Genomic DNA, 20,909 nt, shown 5'->3' with positions numbered 1-20,909 from the left:
AGGATCGGTAACATGCTAAGTGCTCGGTTGGCCAACTACACTGTTACTACTCATAATGGTGACTTTGTTAACAGGGAAGGACTGTATGGGTGTCTGTGCTCATTGGGCCGGACTGCGCACCGGGTGCAACCACTTCGTGGGAAGGCTCAGAGACCGAGAGGATCACCTCTCACCTGCTTCCCCCCAGAGCGCAGGACAGCGTGGGATGTGGGTCCCTGTGCCTCTCAGTTGAGGTGGGAGCTGGCACGTGAAACTGTGCTTTTCTTTGCCAGCCTCTCAGCTCCTGGGCCCTCACTGGGAGCTGGGTCTGACTTTTGAGGGCCCTGACCCAATCCCAGTCCACCACCAGGGCTTCCCGCTGCATCTCCCGTACCAATCTGTGTCCATGTCAGGGGCCAGTGTCTGCATCCACAGAAGGGGAGAAGGGTTCTCTTTTTTTCTAGTCCTGCTTTACCCCACCCCCAGGAAAAGATGGGCGGGTGACAAGGCTGGCATATGGTGGGGGAGGCAGGCTGGGCTGAGGGAGCACACCCAGCTTGCATGGGGAGCACCATGCCAGGTCTCCTCCTGATTATGTGACCTTTGTCTCCCCCAAGCCAGACTCGCATGCACAACACTATACACACACAGGGGGAGACACAGGGCACTGAGTTTCAAATGTGTGGTCACACACCATACCGACCCAGACGGATGATATACACTTAAAAGACATAATCACCTACGTACACAGCCAGGCACATGCACCCCCAACACAAAAGTGCACAGAAGCAGCCACATTGACAGTCACAGGCGTTTGCAGACTCACATATGTGTACACACCCACGCACACTCAAACACACACACCCCCTCCTTGGCCTCTGCCCAGCCCAGGGAGGTGGGAGGAGCCCCATCCCTTTAGTGGGCAGGGAAGTAGGAAGGGTCATACCTGGATCCTGGGTTCTCTTGGCTGAGGCACGCACACCAGCTCTGAGCAGGTGCCTGTGCGAGCTTGAATACGTACACACTCATACCAGCTCCAGCCCTGAGTACCACCCTCCTGGCCCCCATCCCTGCAGGCCGGACAAAAGAGCTCATCGGTGAGGTTTGTGGTGAGGAGATGAGAAGGCTGGCAGGGAGCAGCTGCTGTCACCATGGCTACCAAGCTGACCCACTTCTCCTCCACCCAGCCTGGCCCACCCAGCCCGGGCAAGGGAGGAAAGGCAGCTTTGGGCAGGGGGGGCCCTCTCCTGTCACACACAGTAAAGAATCTCTGAGGGTGTGGTGAGGGATGGGTTGAGCACCAGGCTAGTTCCTGCATAGAAAGGAAATAGCCAGACATTCTTTGAGGGCAGCAAGGTGCTCAGGAGATAGCCCCTGCAAAACCTAGCCCCTGGCCTCCCTCAGCTTTGGCGCCTCTGGCCCCAGGGACCTACGTGGGTCATGTGCCTACCCTGGACACATTCTCAGACACAGTCTTCACGGCAGGGCAGAGGGTGGGGCAGCCAGACCCAAAGCTCTGTCTACAACTCCAAGAGCTCAGGACACTGAAGGGCAAGATAGACCCAGAGCCAGTTGCACCCTGTGTCCTGCTCAGATCAAGGTTCCTGAGGGCAGGGCTTGTCCTCCCCATTTGAACCAGGGGCTGCTGAAGACACGGCCATGCCTTCATTCCTCAGACAGAGCTACCATGTGTCTTTCCTCAGCCAGGGGGCTCCTGAGGACATGGCCATGTGTCTTCCCTCAGAACTGGGGAATATAGAGGAAGCACACAGCCTTCAGACAGCTCAGTTTTGTGAGATCACTCACAAGGCAGAATGAATCACTCCTGCAAGACAGCTTGCCATAGCTCCCTAATTCTTTCAGGAGAAGGTAAAAACCCCTCACACCAAGGCCCACAAGCCAAGTGAGCCAGATCGTCCCGTGCTCTTGCTCCGCTTCTGTATTCCAGCTGCACTTGCCTTTTTTCCATTCCTCAAAAGTGCCCTGGGTCTCCTGTCTGCCTGGAATGTTCTTCTCCAGCTGACCCCCACCCTCATGTTCTGATGCCCTCTGTTTCTCTGTGTGCTGCCTTTGCCTGGCTAATCCCTATTCATCGCTCAGTCCCAGTTGGAAGGTCATTTCCTAGGAGAGTCTTCCCAAAATGACTCCCCCTGTCATGCTCTCCCAGACTCTGTACTGTCCCTGCCCGTCATGGGTTGAATTCTCCCCCGGGGAAAGATATGTCAAGGTAGTAACCCCAGTACCTCAGAATCTGACCTTGTTTTGGAATAGGGTCATTGCAGATGTCATTAGTTACACCGAGGTCATGTTGGAGTAGGGTGGGTCTCTAATCCAATATGACTGGTGTCCTCATAAGAATGCAACCACATGAAGGGCGCCTGGGTGGCTCAGTTGGTTAAGCGTCCGACTTCAGCTCAGGTCACAATCTCCTGGTTCATGAGTTCGAGCCCCATTTCAGGCTCTGTGCTGACAGCTCAGAGCCTGGAGCCTTCTTTGGATTCTGTGTCTCCCTCTCTCTCTGCCCCTCCCCTACTCCTGCCTTGTCTCTGTCTCTCAAAAATAAATAAATGTTAGAATGCAACCACATGAAGGCAGAGACACACAGGGAGAATGCCACATGATGATGTGGGCAGAGTTTGGACTAATTCAGCAACAAACTGAAGAACACCAAGGATTGCCAGCGGTCACCAGAAGCTAGGAGAAAGCCACGGAACAGCATCTCCCTCAGCGGAACCAATCCTGCCACCTGCCTCCAGGACTGTTAGAGAATTAGTTTCTATTGTTTTAGGCCACCCAGTTTGTTATAGCTGCCCTAGGAAATTCATATACTGCTATTCTTAATTTGTTTAATGCCTGTCTCCCACACTCCACCTAAAACAGAAACCATATCTTCTTCACCCTGAACCTCCAGTGCCTGGCATAGACCTGGCTCTGTAAAAACGTGTTGAGGGCGCCTGGGTGGCTCAGTTGGTTGGGCGTCCGACTTTGGCTCAGGTCATGATCTCACGGTTTGTGAGTTTGAGCCCCGCATCGGGGTCTGTGCTGACAGCTCGGAGCCTGGAGCCTGCTTCGGATTCTGTGTCTCCTTCTCTCTCTGCCCCTCCCCAGCTTGTGCTCTGTCTCTCTATGTCTCTCAAAAGATAAATAATGTAAAAAAAATTTTTTTTTTAATGTGTTGAAGGAATGAATGACAATCTCAAACAAATATTAAATTGACAATATTTATATCTGGATAGTAGAATTGTGAGTTATTTTTATTTTCTTCATGTGACATACCGTGTTTTTTTAAGTTCCCACTTTAGAAACTGTATTGATGCTATCATAAAGAAAAACTAAAATACATATTTTTCTTTTCAAAATATACATTAAAATAACAGTCATTTCCACCAGTATGTGTTTTGTGAAGAGGAAGAAGTTCTGCTATATGCTTGATAACTATTTTTTCATCGATTAATTGATTCCTCCTTGTGTCGCTAGAGTACTTTCTCGAGTCAGATTTACAGAGCTTGAGCTCTGGGGCCTTTTGGGGCACAGATTCCAGGTAGGAGGGGCCAGGCAAAGTATGCATGCTTCACAGCCATCTCAACCATCCACCCCTTCTCATAGCTCCTGGGATCTGGCCAGATGTGCCACCTGTCACCTGATGGGGGCTGTTAGACTTGGCACTTAAGAACACCACCAGCCCTGGCTGAAGGCCATTCCCAAACAAAAGATCCTACCCTCAAACTTAAATATTTACACAAATCACTTGGGGATCTTGTTGAAATGCAGATTTCAATCCCATGGGTCCCCAGTGGAACCTGAGATTTTGCATTTCTAACAAGGTCTCAGGTGATACCCATGTTGCTGGTCTATGGGCGACCCAAGGCACTGAAAGTTAAAAATTAAATACTCTGGTTGTTCTTCAAGAGTGAATGCTTCAGGGGGTGCCTGGGTGGCTCAGTCAGTTAAGCGTCCGACTTTGGCTCAGGTCATGATCTTGTGGTCCATGGGTTCAAGCCCTGCGTTGGGCAGACAGCTCAGAGCCTGAAGCCTGCTTTGGATTCTGTGTCTCCCTCTCTCTCTCTCTGCTCCTCCCCCACTCATGCTTTCTCTCTCTCAAAAGTAAACATTAAAAAAAAAAGAGTGAATGCTTCAGGATGAGGAGACTAGAAAAGGCACATTGGGAAGTGCATTGCAGAATACCTCAAAAGATTGGCAGGATTAGGAGAGATAGAAGTGGCAGGAGAGAAATGGAAACTACCTGGGAAGGACCAGAGAGGAAGTGTTATGTTCACAGGATGGTGAATAGGGCAGTGCAGTTGGAACAGGAGGTAAGTACAATTGTGGAAGAGAAGGCTAAAAAGGTAGGCTTGGCACAGCCAGTGAAGGGCTCTGAATGCAGGGCTAAGAAGCTTGACTTTAATCCTGTAAGGAGTGAAATCTGACATGACTTAGATGTAATGTTTTACAGAGCTCAATCTGACACTGAGTGCAGAATCAGAAGAAAGCCTGACAGAAGGAAAAACAGTCAAAAAGCAGATAAGAAGACTGCACTGCTTCAGACAATGCAGATGGGAAGAGGAAAAGGGTGGCCAGGAGTCATGAGAAGGCTTGGGGCATTGCCTAGAGTTAGTGATGGGACGAAGTTGGGGAGAGGAAAAAACAGAATCCAAAGTGATTTATAGGAAGCGTAGAGACTGAGAGGTGCCATCAGCAAAGCTTGAGGTCCCAGAGGAAAACACTGGCTTAAGGGGAAGATGAGTCCCATCTTAGATGTGATGAGCCTGAGATAATACTGCAACTCCCACATAGAGGCATTGGGCAGGTAAGCAGATTCACTGGAGCTCAGGAGAGCAATGTAAGTGGGCAGGATTTGGATGTGTACCCTGAGGGGAAAAGTGGCATATGGAAAGGAAAGAGAATGCCTAGAGGGGAGTACAAAGTGAGCAAAGGGCGAGGGATAGGAGGAATATAGAATCCACTGAAGAAGGGAGTATCAGCAGAGAAGTCAGAGAAAATGCCACGAGTATACAGATGGCCAACCTGGAGGCCCTACCACACCGTCACATCAAAACCAAGGGAAGACTTGCCCAGCCAAGAATGTAGACGGGCAAGGAAAGTCTAGGCCTGAAAAAAAAAATCACAGCTTGAATAGAAAGCAGGATTTGGATTGGTGGAGAAGAGGACGGATTCCCTGGGGGAATGTCTGGATTTCAGCACGATCCCAAGGGGCCTGGGGCTCCCAAGCACTTATTCCAGATCAGCCCTAGCACAGGAAGGACGATCCCCTCACCTGCAAACACACTTAGTGCTCACACCCCCAGAACCTACAGAACCCCTCCCCCACCCCGGAGCAGAGAAGGTGGGATAAGAGGTCTTTGGAGCAAAGCCTTATTGTGGGGATGCACATAATTTATCATCCAAATAAGACTTTTGAGAGTAAGCAGAGATGCTACCAACAATCACACCAGGACCACAGGTGTATATTAGGGTTGTCTCAGCCAAACACAGCCCTACTCTTAGCCTAGCCACAGCCGGGGGGAAGGGGGGAGAGGATGGTAGATCCTCCAAAATGCCCGTTTGATCCCTGTTCTCCCTTCCTAGATGGGGTGGCGGAATTGAGAGACAGGCGATAGGAGCAGGCAAGCTCATCCTCCGAGGCAGGGGCCCCAGCCAGAGCATATTGGTGGATGGGGAAGATTTCGCTCCCCCCCTCCCGGCAGCACCATGGACAGCGGCCGGTCCGCTCGCTCCCCTCCCCCTGGCCCCTGTTTCTCCAGGGCTGCAGCGAGGCCGATCAATATTTCATGGGGGAAGGGGCTCTGGTTACCAGCCCCGCGCCTAGCCGGAAGGCGCCACCCGCTCCCGCCGAGCTCTGGGGACCCTCCCCGGGAACCCAGCACACCCACGGCACGGCCCGGCTGGGGCAGGCGCCACCTTCAGGCACGCTCAGCATTCCCGGGCCCACTGCTCTGCGCCCCCGCCCCTGCCCGGGCACAAAGACCCGCGCGCACGCCACACGGCTTCCCGCGGCCACTCAGACACACCACGTATTCGGATGCGCGCTGTACAAAGCCAGCGGCCACACAGAATAACAGGCACACACCGCACCCAGCAGCCAGCCACCTAGACACACAGCACACACACAATATGCCTCACAGACACGCACCACGTGGAGATGAGTTCACTACAGACCCACACGCACATCAGACGCCCTGCCACACATACGCAAACTCACATGCTGCACAAAAACTCCCTCACAGAGAACCTCAGATTTATCCCACGCAATACATTTACCACAGATGCACATATCACACGCTGTGTGCGCACACACGTACAACATGCGCTCAGAGTCCTTCAGATATATCGTTCAGAAGTACATCACCACGGAGAGCTACATGGATCTCACACACACACACACACAGAGTCACACGCGCGTGCACACACACAGTATGCTGGAGAGCGACACTCATCACACACACACACACACAGTCACACACGCACGCACACATGCACACACCATGCCAAAGAACTACATTCATCACACACACACACACACACACAGTATGCTGGACAGCTACATTCATCACACACACACTGTCACATGTGCATGCATGCGCGTGCACACACACACATACACAGTATGCTGGAGAGCTACATTCATCACACACACACACACACACACACACACACACTTACTCTGTCACACACGTGCACACACACACACTATGCTTTCACAGAGACCCTCAGACATTCACCATGGATACAGGAGCACATGCCTCACACTACCCAGGCCCCCCACCCTCCTGGAGCCCAGGCCTGCCCCCCTGCTGTGGACGTGGTTCTGGGGAAGAGTCAGGCGGGACCTCCACCCCTCCTGCCTGGCCCCAGTGTTGGCTCCTGTGGATAAATTCTGTGTCCTCTGAGGACTCCCAGGGTTGCTGCCCAATCCCCGGGGGCAAGTAGGCAGCAGCACAAAGGGATGGGAAGGGGGTAACTGGGGAAAGGGAACCTTTGAGACCCCGAAGCCTCCTGGCTTTGTGGCCCCGGGGCCCCAAGCTCTGGGGCACCAGGCTCCAGGGATGGCCTTGCCCTCACTGGCAGCTCCCACGGCCTCTGTGCTCCCTGGGACTCCTGCCCTCTGGGAGGCCCCGAGGTTTGTGTTGTGCCTGGGGACCAGGAGAACTGTGGAGTCTACAGCTCCTGCTCTCCCCAGGAGTGCCCACATGCTGCCTCAGAGATGAGGGGGCATCCTACCGCCATCTAGACACCCCAACTCCAAGAGCCTCCCTCTCTCGTGGACTGAGGGAAGAGTGGCACAAATTCTGTCTGCAGAATAATCATGGCAGGATTTTCTGAAAGAATCTCAAGACGGGGCATGTGGTGAGGAGAGGGAAGCAGGCTGGCAGAGCAGGAAGAGACCCCTAAGTTTTCCAGGCAGGTGGAAGGCACCTTCAATATTACCCAGGTGAATAGTCCATGTCTCTGACATCCCCACACCACTTCCCAATTTTGCATTATCCACATAACACTGTGTGCCCTCTCAACAATTTCTGCCATACTCTTGTACTGCTCCTTATTTATTGCACTGACATTGACACTTTGAACTTACACGCATTTGTTATAAGTAGAAATTTTGTGTTACTACTATAAATGCAACTATTAATGCTTTTAATAAATAGAAAATGAAAGTACAATACCTACTGTAAAAGCAAAGCTGTATTACTAAATTTTAGTTACCTGGAGTTGCCAGTCAAGGCCTCTTTGTTAAAAAGGGAAGGGCCGGGGCGCCTGGGTGGCGCAGTCGGTTAAGCGTCCGACTTCAGCCAGGTCGCGATCTCGCGGTCCGTGAGTTCGAGCCCCGCGTCAGGCTCTGGGCTCATGGCTCAGAGCCTGGAGCCTGTTTCCGATTCTGTGTCTCCCTCTCTCTCTGCCCCTCCCCCGTTCATGCTCTGTCGCTCTCTGTCCCGAAAATAAATAAACGTTGAAAAAAAAATTTTTTTTAAAAAAAAAGGGAAGGGCAGCAGTGTTGGCAAGTTGTTAAAGACATACTGGCACTTTCTCCCTGGGACAAATTTGGACTTGATGGAGTGGAAAGGGAACCAACTTTCTCACTATGAGAGCCAATGCTCTGTAATGACAGGTCTGCGAGCCACTGAAAGTCACCTCAGGTCTCACTGAAGGTGCTACTACCCACGGTGGGAAGCTCTAGGCTTGGGCACAGTGGCTAGCTGGAGCCCTGTTACCACAGTCCAATCTGGTAACAATAATCCTTAGAAATTGCTCAGTTCATTCCCATTTACAAATTATCCTTAGAGCCACTATCTAGTATGAGCTGCGTACCGGGAATTATCATCCCATTTCCGAATGAGAAAATAGAGGCTCTAAAAGATTAAGAGATTTGTCCAGAATCACATAGCTGTACAGGGTTAAGTCCACGAGTGGGAGATCCTCAACTCTACCTGTCTCCATTTGTCTCATCTCTGGGATCCCTTGTTCTGGGCTGGCCCCTTGCTGGGCAGTGGGCAGGAGAGGGAGAATGGTAATCTTGTATTTGCCTGTGAGACCCTCACAATCCTGAAAGGCCAACAGGCAAGTGAGTAAGTAGTGGAAGGTAAGAACTTTTACTCTGGAGTCACACTGTGTGTCCCTAGCCATAAAAGTCACCTCTCTGAACCTGTTTCCTTGTCTGTAAAACGGGGATAATAATAGTGCCTATTTAATAGGGTGTGAGGATTCAATGAAATAATGCATGTGCATAGTGTTTGGCACAAAGTAAGGGCTCAAAAATGTTTATTACGAGGGAAGTACAAAGAATAGAATTAATTCAGATAAAAAATGGCTGACGGTGGGGAGCGGGGAGGTAGGCATGGCATGGTTCTTCATAGAGGAGAGGAAATGAGTTCCATCTTAGAGAATGAATATGATTTTGGTAGGAGAACTATCCTGTCTGCTCCCACCCTCCTCTTCCTCCAAAGACAAGTGAGAAAATTTTGGGTCTCATCTATCTATCTCTCTGCTCTGGCCTTTGAATGACAACTGACAGGCTCTTCAAAGCCTGCCCTAGCATTGCTGCCCCAGGAAAAGACACCCCTTTAAGTCACATGCCTGGGCTGTTTTCTCCAGGTGCTATCCAGATGGAAGGGTGGGGGCCAGGCACAGCCTGGCACTCTAAGGCTTCTAGCAGATGTCTTTTAAAAAGTACTTGCCCAGATAACAAAGACTCTCCCCACCACCACCTTTCCATAAGGGGGTCAAGAGCAACGTCTGCAAATCTGACTTTGAGATCCTTCCCAGCAGGCTGCAGTTGATTGGACCAGGGTGGGCACCTGACCAAATCTGAGCCAATCAGATCCTCTCATACAAGTTTGGATTTGGATCTGCCGAACCCTGGGTTCCCTCTCTGAATGTGGCGGGAACGCAGGACACAGTACAGGAACTATAGGTAGATAGAAAACTATAGTTTTTCCTGGTAAAGCAGGAAAAACCAGTCCGTGGAGAAAGAAAGCTAAAGGCGGCCAGCAAGGTGCAGAGAATGGCTGCTTCCATTTCTCCTGGCCTACAGCTTCTGCCTCTCAGAGGCTAACGATTTTTCCGCCCCTCAGTTCTCAGGAATCTCTTGTGTCCTGGTAATAAACCCTTCTTTATTACCAAAGCTGGCCTGAGTCGGTTTCTATATAAAAGCAGAGACCCAATTAAGACGGGGGAGAAGCTGGGACCTAAGAGGCACAAAGATGGACAATCCTGGAGGAAAAAAAAAAAAAAAATCACTGTGCCTACCCTGGATGAGCTCAGCTGACCGGGAGATGAGGAAGAGTCGACCTCTGTCGAGATGTAGACTCTGTACAGATGTGGCCGAGGGAGGGTGGGTTAGCTCTGTTCCAGGAAGGGCCAGGAGGGTCCTCAGAGGCTTCACAGCAAAGGTGGCAGCTAAACCAGTTTTGAAGAGTGAAGGACGTTCTCCAGGGAGAGAAAGCTGGGGTGGGGAGGCATTACAGGCGGCGGGAACAGCAAGTGCAGAGGCACAGAGGCACAAAACAGCCTGACGTGTTACAGGAACTGCCAGCAGTTCAAAGTGTGGTGGGGGAGCAGGGAAGACGAAGCTGGAGAGGCCGCTCGGGTACAGATCAGAAAGGGCTTTGAATTCTATGCTAAGAAGATGAGGCCTTTCCTGTCAGCAATAGGGAGCTATTGAAGTATTTTAAGTAGCAGGGGGTGACAGGGTCAGTTCTGTGCTTTAGAAAGATCGCTCTGGGGCCCCCACGAAGAAAGGACTGGAGAAGGCAGGCCTGAAGGCAGGGAGGCCAGTTAGGGTACTGCAGCAATGATTCATCTAGCCCTTTCATCCACTGAGCAGCTCACTGTGTACCTACTGGGTGCTGGGGCTGGGCAAAACAGGACCCCTGACCCCACGGAGTTCACAGGCCAGCAAGACAGAGAAACAAGGGAGAAGCAACTCAAGTGTCCTGAGTGTCCTGAAGAAGTATGAGGTCCCACGGAGGGGGGCGGTGTTCAGTTTCTGGTTGTTACGCTTCACTGTGGAAATGCTACAAGAGCTGGTATCTCTCTGAAGGATAAGTAGGAGTTAACAAGGCACTAGGAGGAGTGCATTCCGGGATGAAGGAACATGTGTGAAAGTCCTGCTGCTGGGAGAGAGGAGAATGGTACCAGATGATCGAAAAAGGTAGGCAAGGACCAGATCACACAGGGCCCTGTAGACTACATCAGAGTCTGGCTTTTATTCCAAGAAGTCTTAGAAGGGTCTTACACGGGGAAATGATACAGTCAAACATTTATCTTTAGAAGATCACTCTGGCCACAGTGTGAAAAATGAAACAAAGCGGGGCAAGAACAGAAACGTACAGAGCCCAGTCTAGGAGGCTATCGCTGCGGTTCAGGTGGGCACCGATGGTGGTCTGGGATGGGGCGGCGGGCAGGGAGAGAGACACAGGACAGCTAACACGATTGCTGAGGATGGCTGTGGGCTGTGGGGGTGAGGGAGAGGGAGGTGTCCAGGAGAACTTCCAGCTTTCCAGCTTGAGCAAGTGGGTGGATGGTGGCAGCAGAGATGAGCTGGGGATGTTGGAGGCAGAGCAGGTGCTGGCAGGCGGAGCTGGGGACCTGGGTTTGGACTCTAGGCTGATTGTGAGACATCTAAATGTGGTTAGACCTGCAGGGCTTGAGCCCAGAAGAGATCACTCAACTCAAGAGAGTAAGGAGATTACCGGGCAGTGGAGGAGGAGAGGGCAGGGCAGCGAGACGAGAGCAGGGACAGCTGGGAGGAATCCTGGGGGCAGCAGGGCCTGGGGGCAAAAGTGACCAAGAGCTCTGAGCCTGGCAAGTGAGAACCACAAAATCCAAAGGTTAATTCCCTCAGCCCCAGGGGGCATCAGGCTTTGGCTCCCACTCTCCTGGCCAAGCATCGGGCCTCAGCACAGACACTTTCCAGCAGAGACAGCCCTCTTCTTCCTCCGAGTTACCTTCAGACTCGGCTCAGGGGACCCCTTCTCCTAGAGAAGACTTCCCTGGTCCGGGCATGCACTGTGCTGTCCAACAACCTGGGTTTGAATCCCAGTTCTGCCTCTTGATAGCTGTGTGACTTTGGCCAAATGTAACCTCACTTTCCTCATCTGTATAATGGCAATAATACTACCTACCTCATGGGGCTGTTTGAGGATGAGTACTTAGCAGAGAACCTAACACACAGTAAGCACTAAATAAATGTTACTATTATTAACATGCCCGCCCACCTTGGGACAGTTAGTCATGCCCTCCACCTTACACCTCCTCCACTTGGGAACTATTTGTCAGTCTGTGTCTCTCCTGGCCTCTCCCTACCCCTACCCAATTTGTAGGGCTACGTACGATGGAGGGCCCAGTGCTAAAGGAAAATGTGGGACCCCTTGTTCAAAATTAAGAATTTCAAGACGGTGACAGTAAAACTGAGGGTGGGGTCCTTCTAACCCAGGGCTCCGTGCAACCAGACTCGTGAAGCCAGTCCTGTCCCCGCCCCCACCCAGCCCTGGGTCTGGCCTGGAGTAGACGTCAGTGCCATGCTACAAAGTAACATGCCAAATGACATTGGAATGGGTTCCATAATTTCCATCTGGAATTTCGTTTTATCCTTCCTATAGAAATAACATCAATCCAGTTTTATGGTTGAGGACACGGAGGTTGAGAGATGGGGTGTGCCTTGCCAGAAGTCACCTGCCTCGTGCAATGCAGAGCTAGGATGTGAACGTAGACCAGCTTGGTGCCGAAGCCCTGCCTCTTACCCTCTGGCTTCCTGGGGAGGTAGGGAGAACCTGGCCCCAAGGGGTGAACGTTGTCAACAAGGCCCAGGGGGGGAGGGAGCTGAAGGAACTGGGACTGGCCCCCTCCTGGGGAGAGCCACATAAACAACGAGCTCCCTGGGCACTAGGGCTGCTACACAGGGAAGGGAGTGTGAGAGGGCAAAAGGTCACTCCTGAGAAGGCTCTGCCCGAGAGCCGCAGACCCTAGCCCACGCTCTCTGGACATGAAACCCTGCCTTCTTGCCTTAAAGCCCTTCAGGGGCTGCCACTGGCCTCAGGATAACTCCTAAGCCTTTAGTATCCTGCTGGACCAGGGAGGTCCGCCCTCTGCTACCTGTGCACTCTCTACCCTCTCTCCTCCACTTCTGTCCTCCCCTCCCCCATACCAGGCCCCACCTGCCATCACCCAGGCCTTAGCCCACACTGCTCCCTCTCCTCATCGCTGCTTCTTTGCCTCAACTCCTGGTCACTCTAGGCTCCCTGAATCTCTCCTTTTGACACACGATACAGGGGCAATCACCTGCCCTGGACCATCCTGGGCTAGAATGCAGGCTCCATGGAGGCAGGGCTGCTTGGCTCACAATGCTTGGTACATCAGGTGTCTGAAGGCACCCCTCTGCAACAGAGGCAGGAGGGTCCTGCACTCCTCGTCCCCTTCTCTCCACTCCCCCCTAGTCCTCTTTTTCTTGTCCAAGCATTTTGAGCTCAAGGTGGGAGAAGCTCAAACTTGCAAGGGGAAGAGAATCATCATAGAGTATCCTCCCCACACCCCACCTGCCAGGCCTGGGCTGGGTGTTGTACATCCAGTTACTGTATCTAATCCACAAGCACCTTCCAGATGGGGGTGGGCACTATGAATGTAAATTATTCCTATTTTCCAGAGGAGTCTGAGACCACCTGCCTGAAGTGGCAACAGAGCCTATAAGTGGAGAATGCAGGATTTGAACCCAGGTCTGTCTGATGCCCAAATACCTGGCATCCCCTCTGTCCCTATGACTCACTGTTTGGAGCCAGCTCCCTTCCAACCAGGGAGAGTTGTTTCTCACCCATGCCTTCAGTTCACACACACACCCAGGCAGCTCAGCTACCCTGTGAGATCAGCAAAACCCTAGTGCAGAAGGCAGCACCCCCATCAGTGAGAGGCCGATGTAGAAGTCACCCCTCCCCTGGGTCAACAAAATGCCAGTGTAGTAGAAATACCCCCCAGGTCAGCCAAACACTAATGGGGGAGACACCCCCACTGTCAGCAAAATGCTGGTACAGGAGGTATACCCTGCACCCCAAGTCAGCAAAAAGCCAGTGAGAGAGAAACTTCCTCACTCCTCTCTGCCCAGGGCCCATGACATGGGCTGGGGGTGCACAGAGTCCTCCAAGGTGGTGCTCTTGGGGTGGGGTAGGGGGAAGCAATGGGGCTGGGGCGGCAGCTGCCGGGGGGGAGGAGGCTGCAGCTGGGGAGCGGGGCAGACTCGGGTGAGAGTTCTCACATGGCACTAATGAAATCAACCACCAGCCTGCCCCCCCTTCCCCAGGGACCCTCCAGCCTCCAGCTGATGCAATGCCCAGGCCAGATAATTGTTTTCTTCCCTCCTTAAAGGGCCAGCTGCTGTTGCAGCTGCAGACATCACCCAGACCCCTGAAAGACCCCACAGAGCGTAGCACCTGGTTAGGGATAGGGGGAGCCCAGAAAGTAGCGGCTTGGCCCAGGCTCTGCAGAGGAAAATCCAATTAATGCCCGAGACCAGAAACGTCTGTGAGCAAGGAGGGAGAGATGAGAGTTAAGACAGAGACAGCGCCTGGCCCACAACCACATGCCCTGAGGGAAGGGAACCTGGTCCCGGGCTGGGTCCCCAATACCTGGCTTCTTTCTGCCTGCCTGTCCCGTCAAGTCCTTGGCACAGGGGTTGCTAGTGAGTTCAGTAGTTCTCTCCCAAGCTTCCCTGAGTGCCAGGTACTATGCGAAGCAGTTCAAATCCACCATTTCATTCACTCCTCCCAGCAGAACTGGAAGGTGGGACTGTTTTACTGAAGGAGGCTCCGAGAGGGGAAGGGATTTCCTCAATAGCAGCCAGAAAGTGGCAGAGCTGGGTCTGAAGTCAAGTTTGCCTGACTCTGGACTTCATACCTTGCAGAAGGTCGAGTACGTGTGGAACCCCAGGGCTGGAGGTCCCTATGCCAGGCAGCCCAGTACTGAGGTCAGGAAGGAGGGTCTATGGGCCCTAAACAGGTTCAGAAGGGCACAGTGCTTGGTTTAAGCACAGATTTCACAGACCCCTTCCCCAGTCACCTCCCCCAACCCCCAACCAGAGAATGCCCCATTAGGCTGCCCACATGCCCCCAGGGACAGTTGGCAGCTGCCTGATTACAGACTAATTGGTGGCTGGCAGCAACTCTTGGGGGGTGGGGGGGTGGTGGTGGTGGCTAGTTAACCCTCTGGTGACCAGGCCTAGCCCAGAAAGGCCCTCTCCCCACCACTTCAGGCCCCAAACCCAAGGACCCTAGACTTAAGAAGGCATCATAGGCAGAGGACCGGACCAAAGGGGCATCAGGCTTCCTCTCCACACCCAGACAACATCCATGGGGCTAGAGGTAGACTCTGACATTCACCTAGGCTCCCCAGCCCCAAAGTGGCAGTGCCAGCCAGCACCCCTTGTTCCCTGGCCTTGAGTATGGCATTGCCTACGCCATCAAGACCACAGAAGCTATGGGCGCTCCCTGGATTTCCAGGCCCAGAATACTGGGAAGAAACCCACTCCTCTGGGCTGGGTTATCCAGACAAGGGGATGTAGGCATGGGTCCAGGCAGCCTGGAGGCTAGCCAGTGAAGCTACCCTCCCCCTGAATGAACGAGTGTCCAGGTTGCCCACCAAGAGTCCTGCCAAGCCTCCCTGAACTCCCCACCATGGATTGACCAACTGCCTTTCCCAGTTTCCCAAAAGCCCCCTCTTCCCCTCCTAGGGCCGGAGTGAGCACCATCCCTTTCCTTTCATGGGCTGAGGGGGTTCTCTAGGCACCACAATGGTGTTTCATTGGGAGGAAAGAGTGGCTGCTTGTCAACCAGGGCACAGGCAGGAGGGAGAAAGCAGGCTGCCTTCCAGCTCCCTTTCCAGGAGAGATTTTAAGCACTTTCCAAAAATGCCATGCGAGGCAATGCTGTTGAAGACCATGGCCCCAGGTGCTCTGAGAATCAGCAAAGAACTCAAGACTCTGGGGTCCTCTACCCCATTTTCCAGGTTTCCTCAAACACCCCACGTTCCCCTCTCATACCTTAGCCCCCACCCCAGAGCCGTCAAACACACTCTGCTGATCCCCTGAGGCCCCGCCCCCCCCCCGACCCTGCACACTCACATCCTTACGTGGCTCCTCACGGCCCGAGCCCCCCTCCCCCGCTGGTAGTCCCCCAGACCTCCGCAGCCCCCTCCCCACGTCCACTCCCAAGCGAGCAAGGCCTACTGACTTACCCGGAGGTGGGTCCAGGGTCCAGACAGGGAGGGGTCTCCGCCGGGCTTGGCGGCTCCACAAGGCGGGGCAGGTGCTGCCCCGGGACCCCGCCCCGCGGACCCGGCGGTGGGCGCGGCCCCGTCCCAGGCGGGCGGCGGACTCCGAGGGGGTAGGGGCGCGGGGCGGGGAGGGGCGGCGAAAGAGGCTCACGGGGGCATCGCCCGACACCGGGCCGGGCAGCTCCGCTCCGCCCGCCTGCGCTGCTGGCTCCGCAGCCGCCACGGTTCTCAGCCGCCGCCGGGTGCAAAGCCCAAGCCCCGGCCGGCGGGAGGCGAAGAGGGAGGCGGGGCCTGACGGGGGCGGGGCCTCGGCCGGCGGGTGGGGCCACTGGAGGGGCGGGGTTAATGGGGGCAGGGCCTTTGGTGGTGGGCGGAACCTAGGGAAATGGAGAGAGTCTGGGTTTGCCCAGTTGCAGGCCACCCAGGATAACAAGACCAGCCTCTAAGGGTTTGGGGTCTAGAGGACGCCTCAAGCCTCTCCACGTCTCTCGGACACTCTGGCTTCATGACTTGTCCCCCTCTCCACCACCATTTATATCTGCACTTTTTCATCCTTCCTCCTCTTTGGGGAACCTCGCAGGACATCACTGGCACCATGGTACCGCTACTCCCTGCTGGACCAGATCCAGGAAAGTCAGATGGTGGGAGATGAGGAAATGACTTACACACTCAAATGCAATGTATAGGTGGAAAAACTGAAGCCTAGAGAGGAGAAAAACCTTGCGCAAGTGCCTGCTGTGAGGAAAAAAACTTTCTGTGACCGGAAAATGTGGAAGACCTGAAGCTGGATCCCACAACTGGCCAGAGGGGAAGCCAGGACTCAATTCCATTCACATATTAATTAAGCTTTTGTTATCATCTAATCTACATCACGCCTAGAACTAGGGCCCGTGTTGTAGCATGAATGCTCTGGAGCAGCAGGGACATTAGATTGGAGGGACAAGACAGAGACCAGGGAAACGGCTGGAACAATGGTAGAGGTGAAGGGTGGGGAGAGCAGAGCCTGTGATGATGTGGGAGAGGAGGGAGAAATTGAGGTTCCCCTGTGCTCTTCCCATGCTCCCTATCACAGAGACATGGAAACCAGGGGCTCCCTTTGGAATCATGGTCCCTTTGCACATTTGATGACAACTTAGACAAATGTGCAAATGTATGCTTTGCAGATAATTTTAGAGACTCCAGGGACAAAGGATTGGGTGGAGGGTTGATTCTTAAGTGCATACAGAAGAATAAACATGCAGGAATAAAAAAAAAAATCTAGAGAAAAAGGAATGGAAAGAGATTTTGCCTTACCTGATGTTAAAACATAAAGTCAATGTACTTAAAGCAGTATGGTATTGAAGCAGGACTACACGAATCAGTGAAGCAAAATGGGGTAGAGGAATGGATTCAACTCCACAAAGGAATTCGGGTATGACAAAGATGGCACTTCAGGTAAATGGAGGAAATAGGCCTTTCAACAAATGGGTGAAATAACTGGCAAGTCATTTGAGGAAATGAGAGAAAGCTGTGTCCTTACCTTACACCGAAGTAAATTCCAGGTGAAGAGCATATTTATATAACAACACCAAATGTACCAGAAGAAAGCATGAATGGATGTTTTAATAATCCTAGAGACGGAGAAGACTTTCCTAAGCATGGTGAAAGCTAGAGGCCAAAGGAAAAATACCGATAAAATTTAAAACTTCTACGGAGAAGACGATAGACACTATAAAAACTTCTATAGAGAAGAAATTATCATACTCAAGTTTGAGAGACAAATGACAGACTGGAGACCCTAAATCCCAGCTGCCCTCTACTACTGTCCCCTGAGAAACGGGTGAGCAGAAGGGACGGCGGCGTCTGTGAGAGGGCCAAGCACATTGCGGAGGCTCCTCCCACAGCGCCCTGGCCAGCGCCCACCTGTTCAGGGGCCGGGAAGCCCCGGAAATCCCAGCCGGGCCATCTGGGTCCACAGCAGGTGCTTATAGCACAGCAGAGCCAGAGTCAGCCCCGATGTTGCTCACCACTTCCCTCGTGTGGCCATCCTGGGAACTGTAATCCTGTAATCCAAGGTTCCAGTTCGTGCAGCTCTCAGGCGTTAAGGTGGGATTTTTTTTTTTTTTAAGATTTTATTTTTAAGTAATCTCTGCACCCAGGGTGGGGCTTGAAATTACAACCCAGAGATCAAGAGTCGCACGCTTCACCGACTGAGCCACTCAGGCGCCCCATGGGATCTTTTTTTCTTAAAATAAATAACAGCTAAATTTTTGAGGAAGCTAACAATGTTCTAGGCATTGTACCAAACACTTAACATACAGCATTTCATTAACGCTCAAAGCTGCTCTTCTACGTCCACTTTATTATCACCTCCATTTCACATATGAAGAAACAGGATTTGAGGAGAAGTGACTTGTCCAAATTCGAAGTAGCAGCGTCAGGATTCAAAGCCTGACTCTTGGTCCCACTCTTGATATGAGAAAGCCAAGGCCTTGGAAGAATTCAATGAAACAAAGTTTTTTGAAGTTAACCTTGAGCCAGGCTTTGTCCCAGGTGCTGAGGATTCAGTTGAGAAAAACAGTCATTAGGGGAGACAGGCAGAGAAACATTTCTGACACAGTGAATCCTGGGAACAGTCAAGGCCCTGTTAACCACGGGGGAGAGAGGAGAGGTGCAGGCCCTTGAAGCTGAGTCCTGTGGAGTTTGAGAGAGGGGTGAAGGAGTGGGGCAACACTTACAAGTCTGGGTGGAGGATGAGTGGAACTTAAGGGAGGAGCAGTGGTCTGAGTCTGACTCTGGGGTAGGTTAGAGATGAGGCTGGACAAATATACTAGGGCCAAGTTCGAGTTTGGGCAAGAAGATTTTGAGAACTTTTCTATGGTTCCATAGACTTGGTCTAGGGGTCACCTGCTCTGCTGACCCAACCTGCCTCTTTCCTCCCAGATAGTCCCCACCTGAGCTCAGGGTACCAGTTGCTTAAGTCAGAAGCCTGGGAGTCACCCTTGACTCCTCCCTCGTCCTCACCTCCATCCAGTTCATTATCAGGGCCTGCGCAGTCTACCTTTTAAATACTCCCCAGGTTCATTTGCTGCTATCCGTCCCCCATGGCCGCTCCCCTCGTCCACACTGCCCTCCTCTCGCTCCTGAATCCACTGCTGGCAGTGACTTGGTGTGGAGGCCTCAACATCTCCAAACTTTCACACAAGAGAAAGCCTTCTAAAACAAATCTGTCCACATCTACTCTCCTACTGAAAACCCTTTTCATTGACCCATTCAACAAACATCAAGCGAGCGTTTGTTACATGTTAAATACTGAGGACACGACAATGAGAAAAACAGAGAATTTAAAGTCTGTTAGGAGGGCAGACGTCAATCAAATGACTCCCACACCAAAATAATACATCATTACAAACTGGAATATGTGCCCTAGGAGGGCCTGACCTAGTAAGGGAGGTGCTAGAATGCTCCCCAAGGTACTTCATCTCAAGTGAATAGCAACCAGAGCAGAGTCAAGGATAGGGTAAGAGCTTATGCAAAAAAGCTTCTCTGAGTCTCAGTTTCCTCATCTGTACCATGGGGCTATTTATAGTTGTGAGGATTAAGTGAGTGAATATATAGAAAGTCCTTAGAACAGGTCTTAGGACATGATAAATTTTCCGTGTTAGCTATAGTAACAATAATTATTATTTAAATTTGCTTTAAGTAGAGAGCCAATGACGGTTTATCAGCAAAGGAGTTAAATCATAAAGAAGTATTTTTTAACGGTCATTCTTGCTGCAGTGAGGAGCATGGTTTGGAACAAGGAAAGAGCAGATTGGGGGGGTTAATGAGGGTGATTTTGCAGGGGCCCACTGAGAGCTGTGGGGCATTTAAACCAAGGAGGCAGAGAGCATTTGGAGACATTTTGTGATTCGGGTGGGCGAAACCACTGGCCTTGGTGTTTCGTGGTAGGAGGCTGCGGGAGGTGGCAAGGGGCTCCCAACATCTCGGCCCTAGCAACAGGGTGGGTGGTGATGTTCTTCACCAGATTGGGAAAGCTTGGAGGAGGACCAGGACTGGGGGAGGTGCTGAGGCCAGTTATGGATGTGTTCAGGCACAGGCACTGTGGGGCGTCCTAGATACGGGATGCAGAAGCATCTGATTGGGTCTGGAGTCCAGGGAAGAAATAGTGGCTGCAGACACAAAATTGAGATTGTTGGCAAATACTTGAAAATTCGACCTCAATCGTCCCATCTGTAAAATGGTAGGAGGAAGGAGATAGCTAGGTGATTTTTTTTCTTTAAAGGTTTTATTTATTTTTGAGAGAGAGAGCGAGCGCACGCAGGGGAGGGGCAGAGAGAGAGGGAGACAGAGGATCCGAAGCAGGCTCTGTGCTGGCAGCAGAGAACCCAGACTGGGGCTTGAACTCATGAACTGTGAGATCATGACCTGAGCTGAAGTTAGATGCTTAACTGACTGAGCCACCCGGGCGCCCCAATAGCTAGATGATTTTTAAGGTTTCTCCAACATGTGTAAGATTCCAGTTGTGGAGGCTGGTAAGACCACAGAGACAAGGAGGAAAAAATCCACGTGGCCTAAAAGATTTGGCAGAGGCTCTTTGGAGGCTCTTTGCTATTCTTTCATCACACTATCTTTTACTGAGCAGCTACTATGAGCCAAAAGCTCTCCTGGAGTTGGAAGAGTAAGACCTTGCCCTTGCCCTCAGGGAATTCAGTTTGGTGCTGGGACAAAGCAAAGGGCAGTTACAAAAATGTAACCCAAGTACCCGAAGGAAAGCTTGGGAGACCAAGAAGGCTTCCTAGAGGAACTGACATCCAAGACAACACCTGAAATTCAGGCAGAAGAAAGCCCTGTGGGGAATCTGGGCTGGGGAAGACTATGTGGTTATTTTAGAGATTTTCATCCCTCCCGATTTTTTCATCTGGACTGTGCCCTGAGAGTCTATTTCAGGTACCAGGGCCCAGATACTAGTAATTGCATTTCATAGGCTGTGTTAAATTGGTCTTCTAGATCCTTCTCCTCAAGGCTCCTTGTGGCCTCAACTCCACATGCTAGCATTTGCTAGGGCTTGGATGAAGGCACAGCAAGAGAGGCGCCCAGAGCGCAAACTTAGGGAGGCACTTACTCTCAAGGGTGTGCAACGTGTCCTTGGCCCTGCTCCCCGTCCACACCCCCACTCC

At 52.1% G+C, this 20,909-nt stretch overlaps 1 protein-coding gene across 1 annotated transcript in view; it reads right to left on the bottom strand.

Annotated features, from left to right (window-relative positions):
- Positions 1–15,803, bottom strand: part of RIMS3 (regulating synaptic membrane exocytosis 3) — a 40,929-nt gene extending 25,126 nt beyond the window's left edge. The window contains exon 1 of the mRNA XM_047085363.1: positions 15,712–15,803. The gene's annotated coding sequence lies outside the window, so the exon portion shown is untranslated. The remainder of the gene's footprint in view (positions 1–15,711) is intronic.
- Positions 15,804–20,909: the final 5,106 nt, after the last annotated feature.

The sequence above is a fragment of the Lynx rufus genome, unplaced genomic scaffold (assembly GCF_022079265.1).
Source record: "Lynx rufus isolate CCGP_SWC_20201006 ecotype Redwood Valley unplaced genomic scaffold, mLynRuf1.p SCAF_2, whole genome shotgun sequence".
NCBI lineage: Eukaryota > Metazoa > Chordata > Mammalia > Carnivora > Felidae > Lynx > Lynx rufus.
The sequence above is the reverse complement of the archived record's forward strand: the minus strand, read 5'-3'. Positions and strand labels throughout refer to the sequence as shown.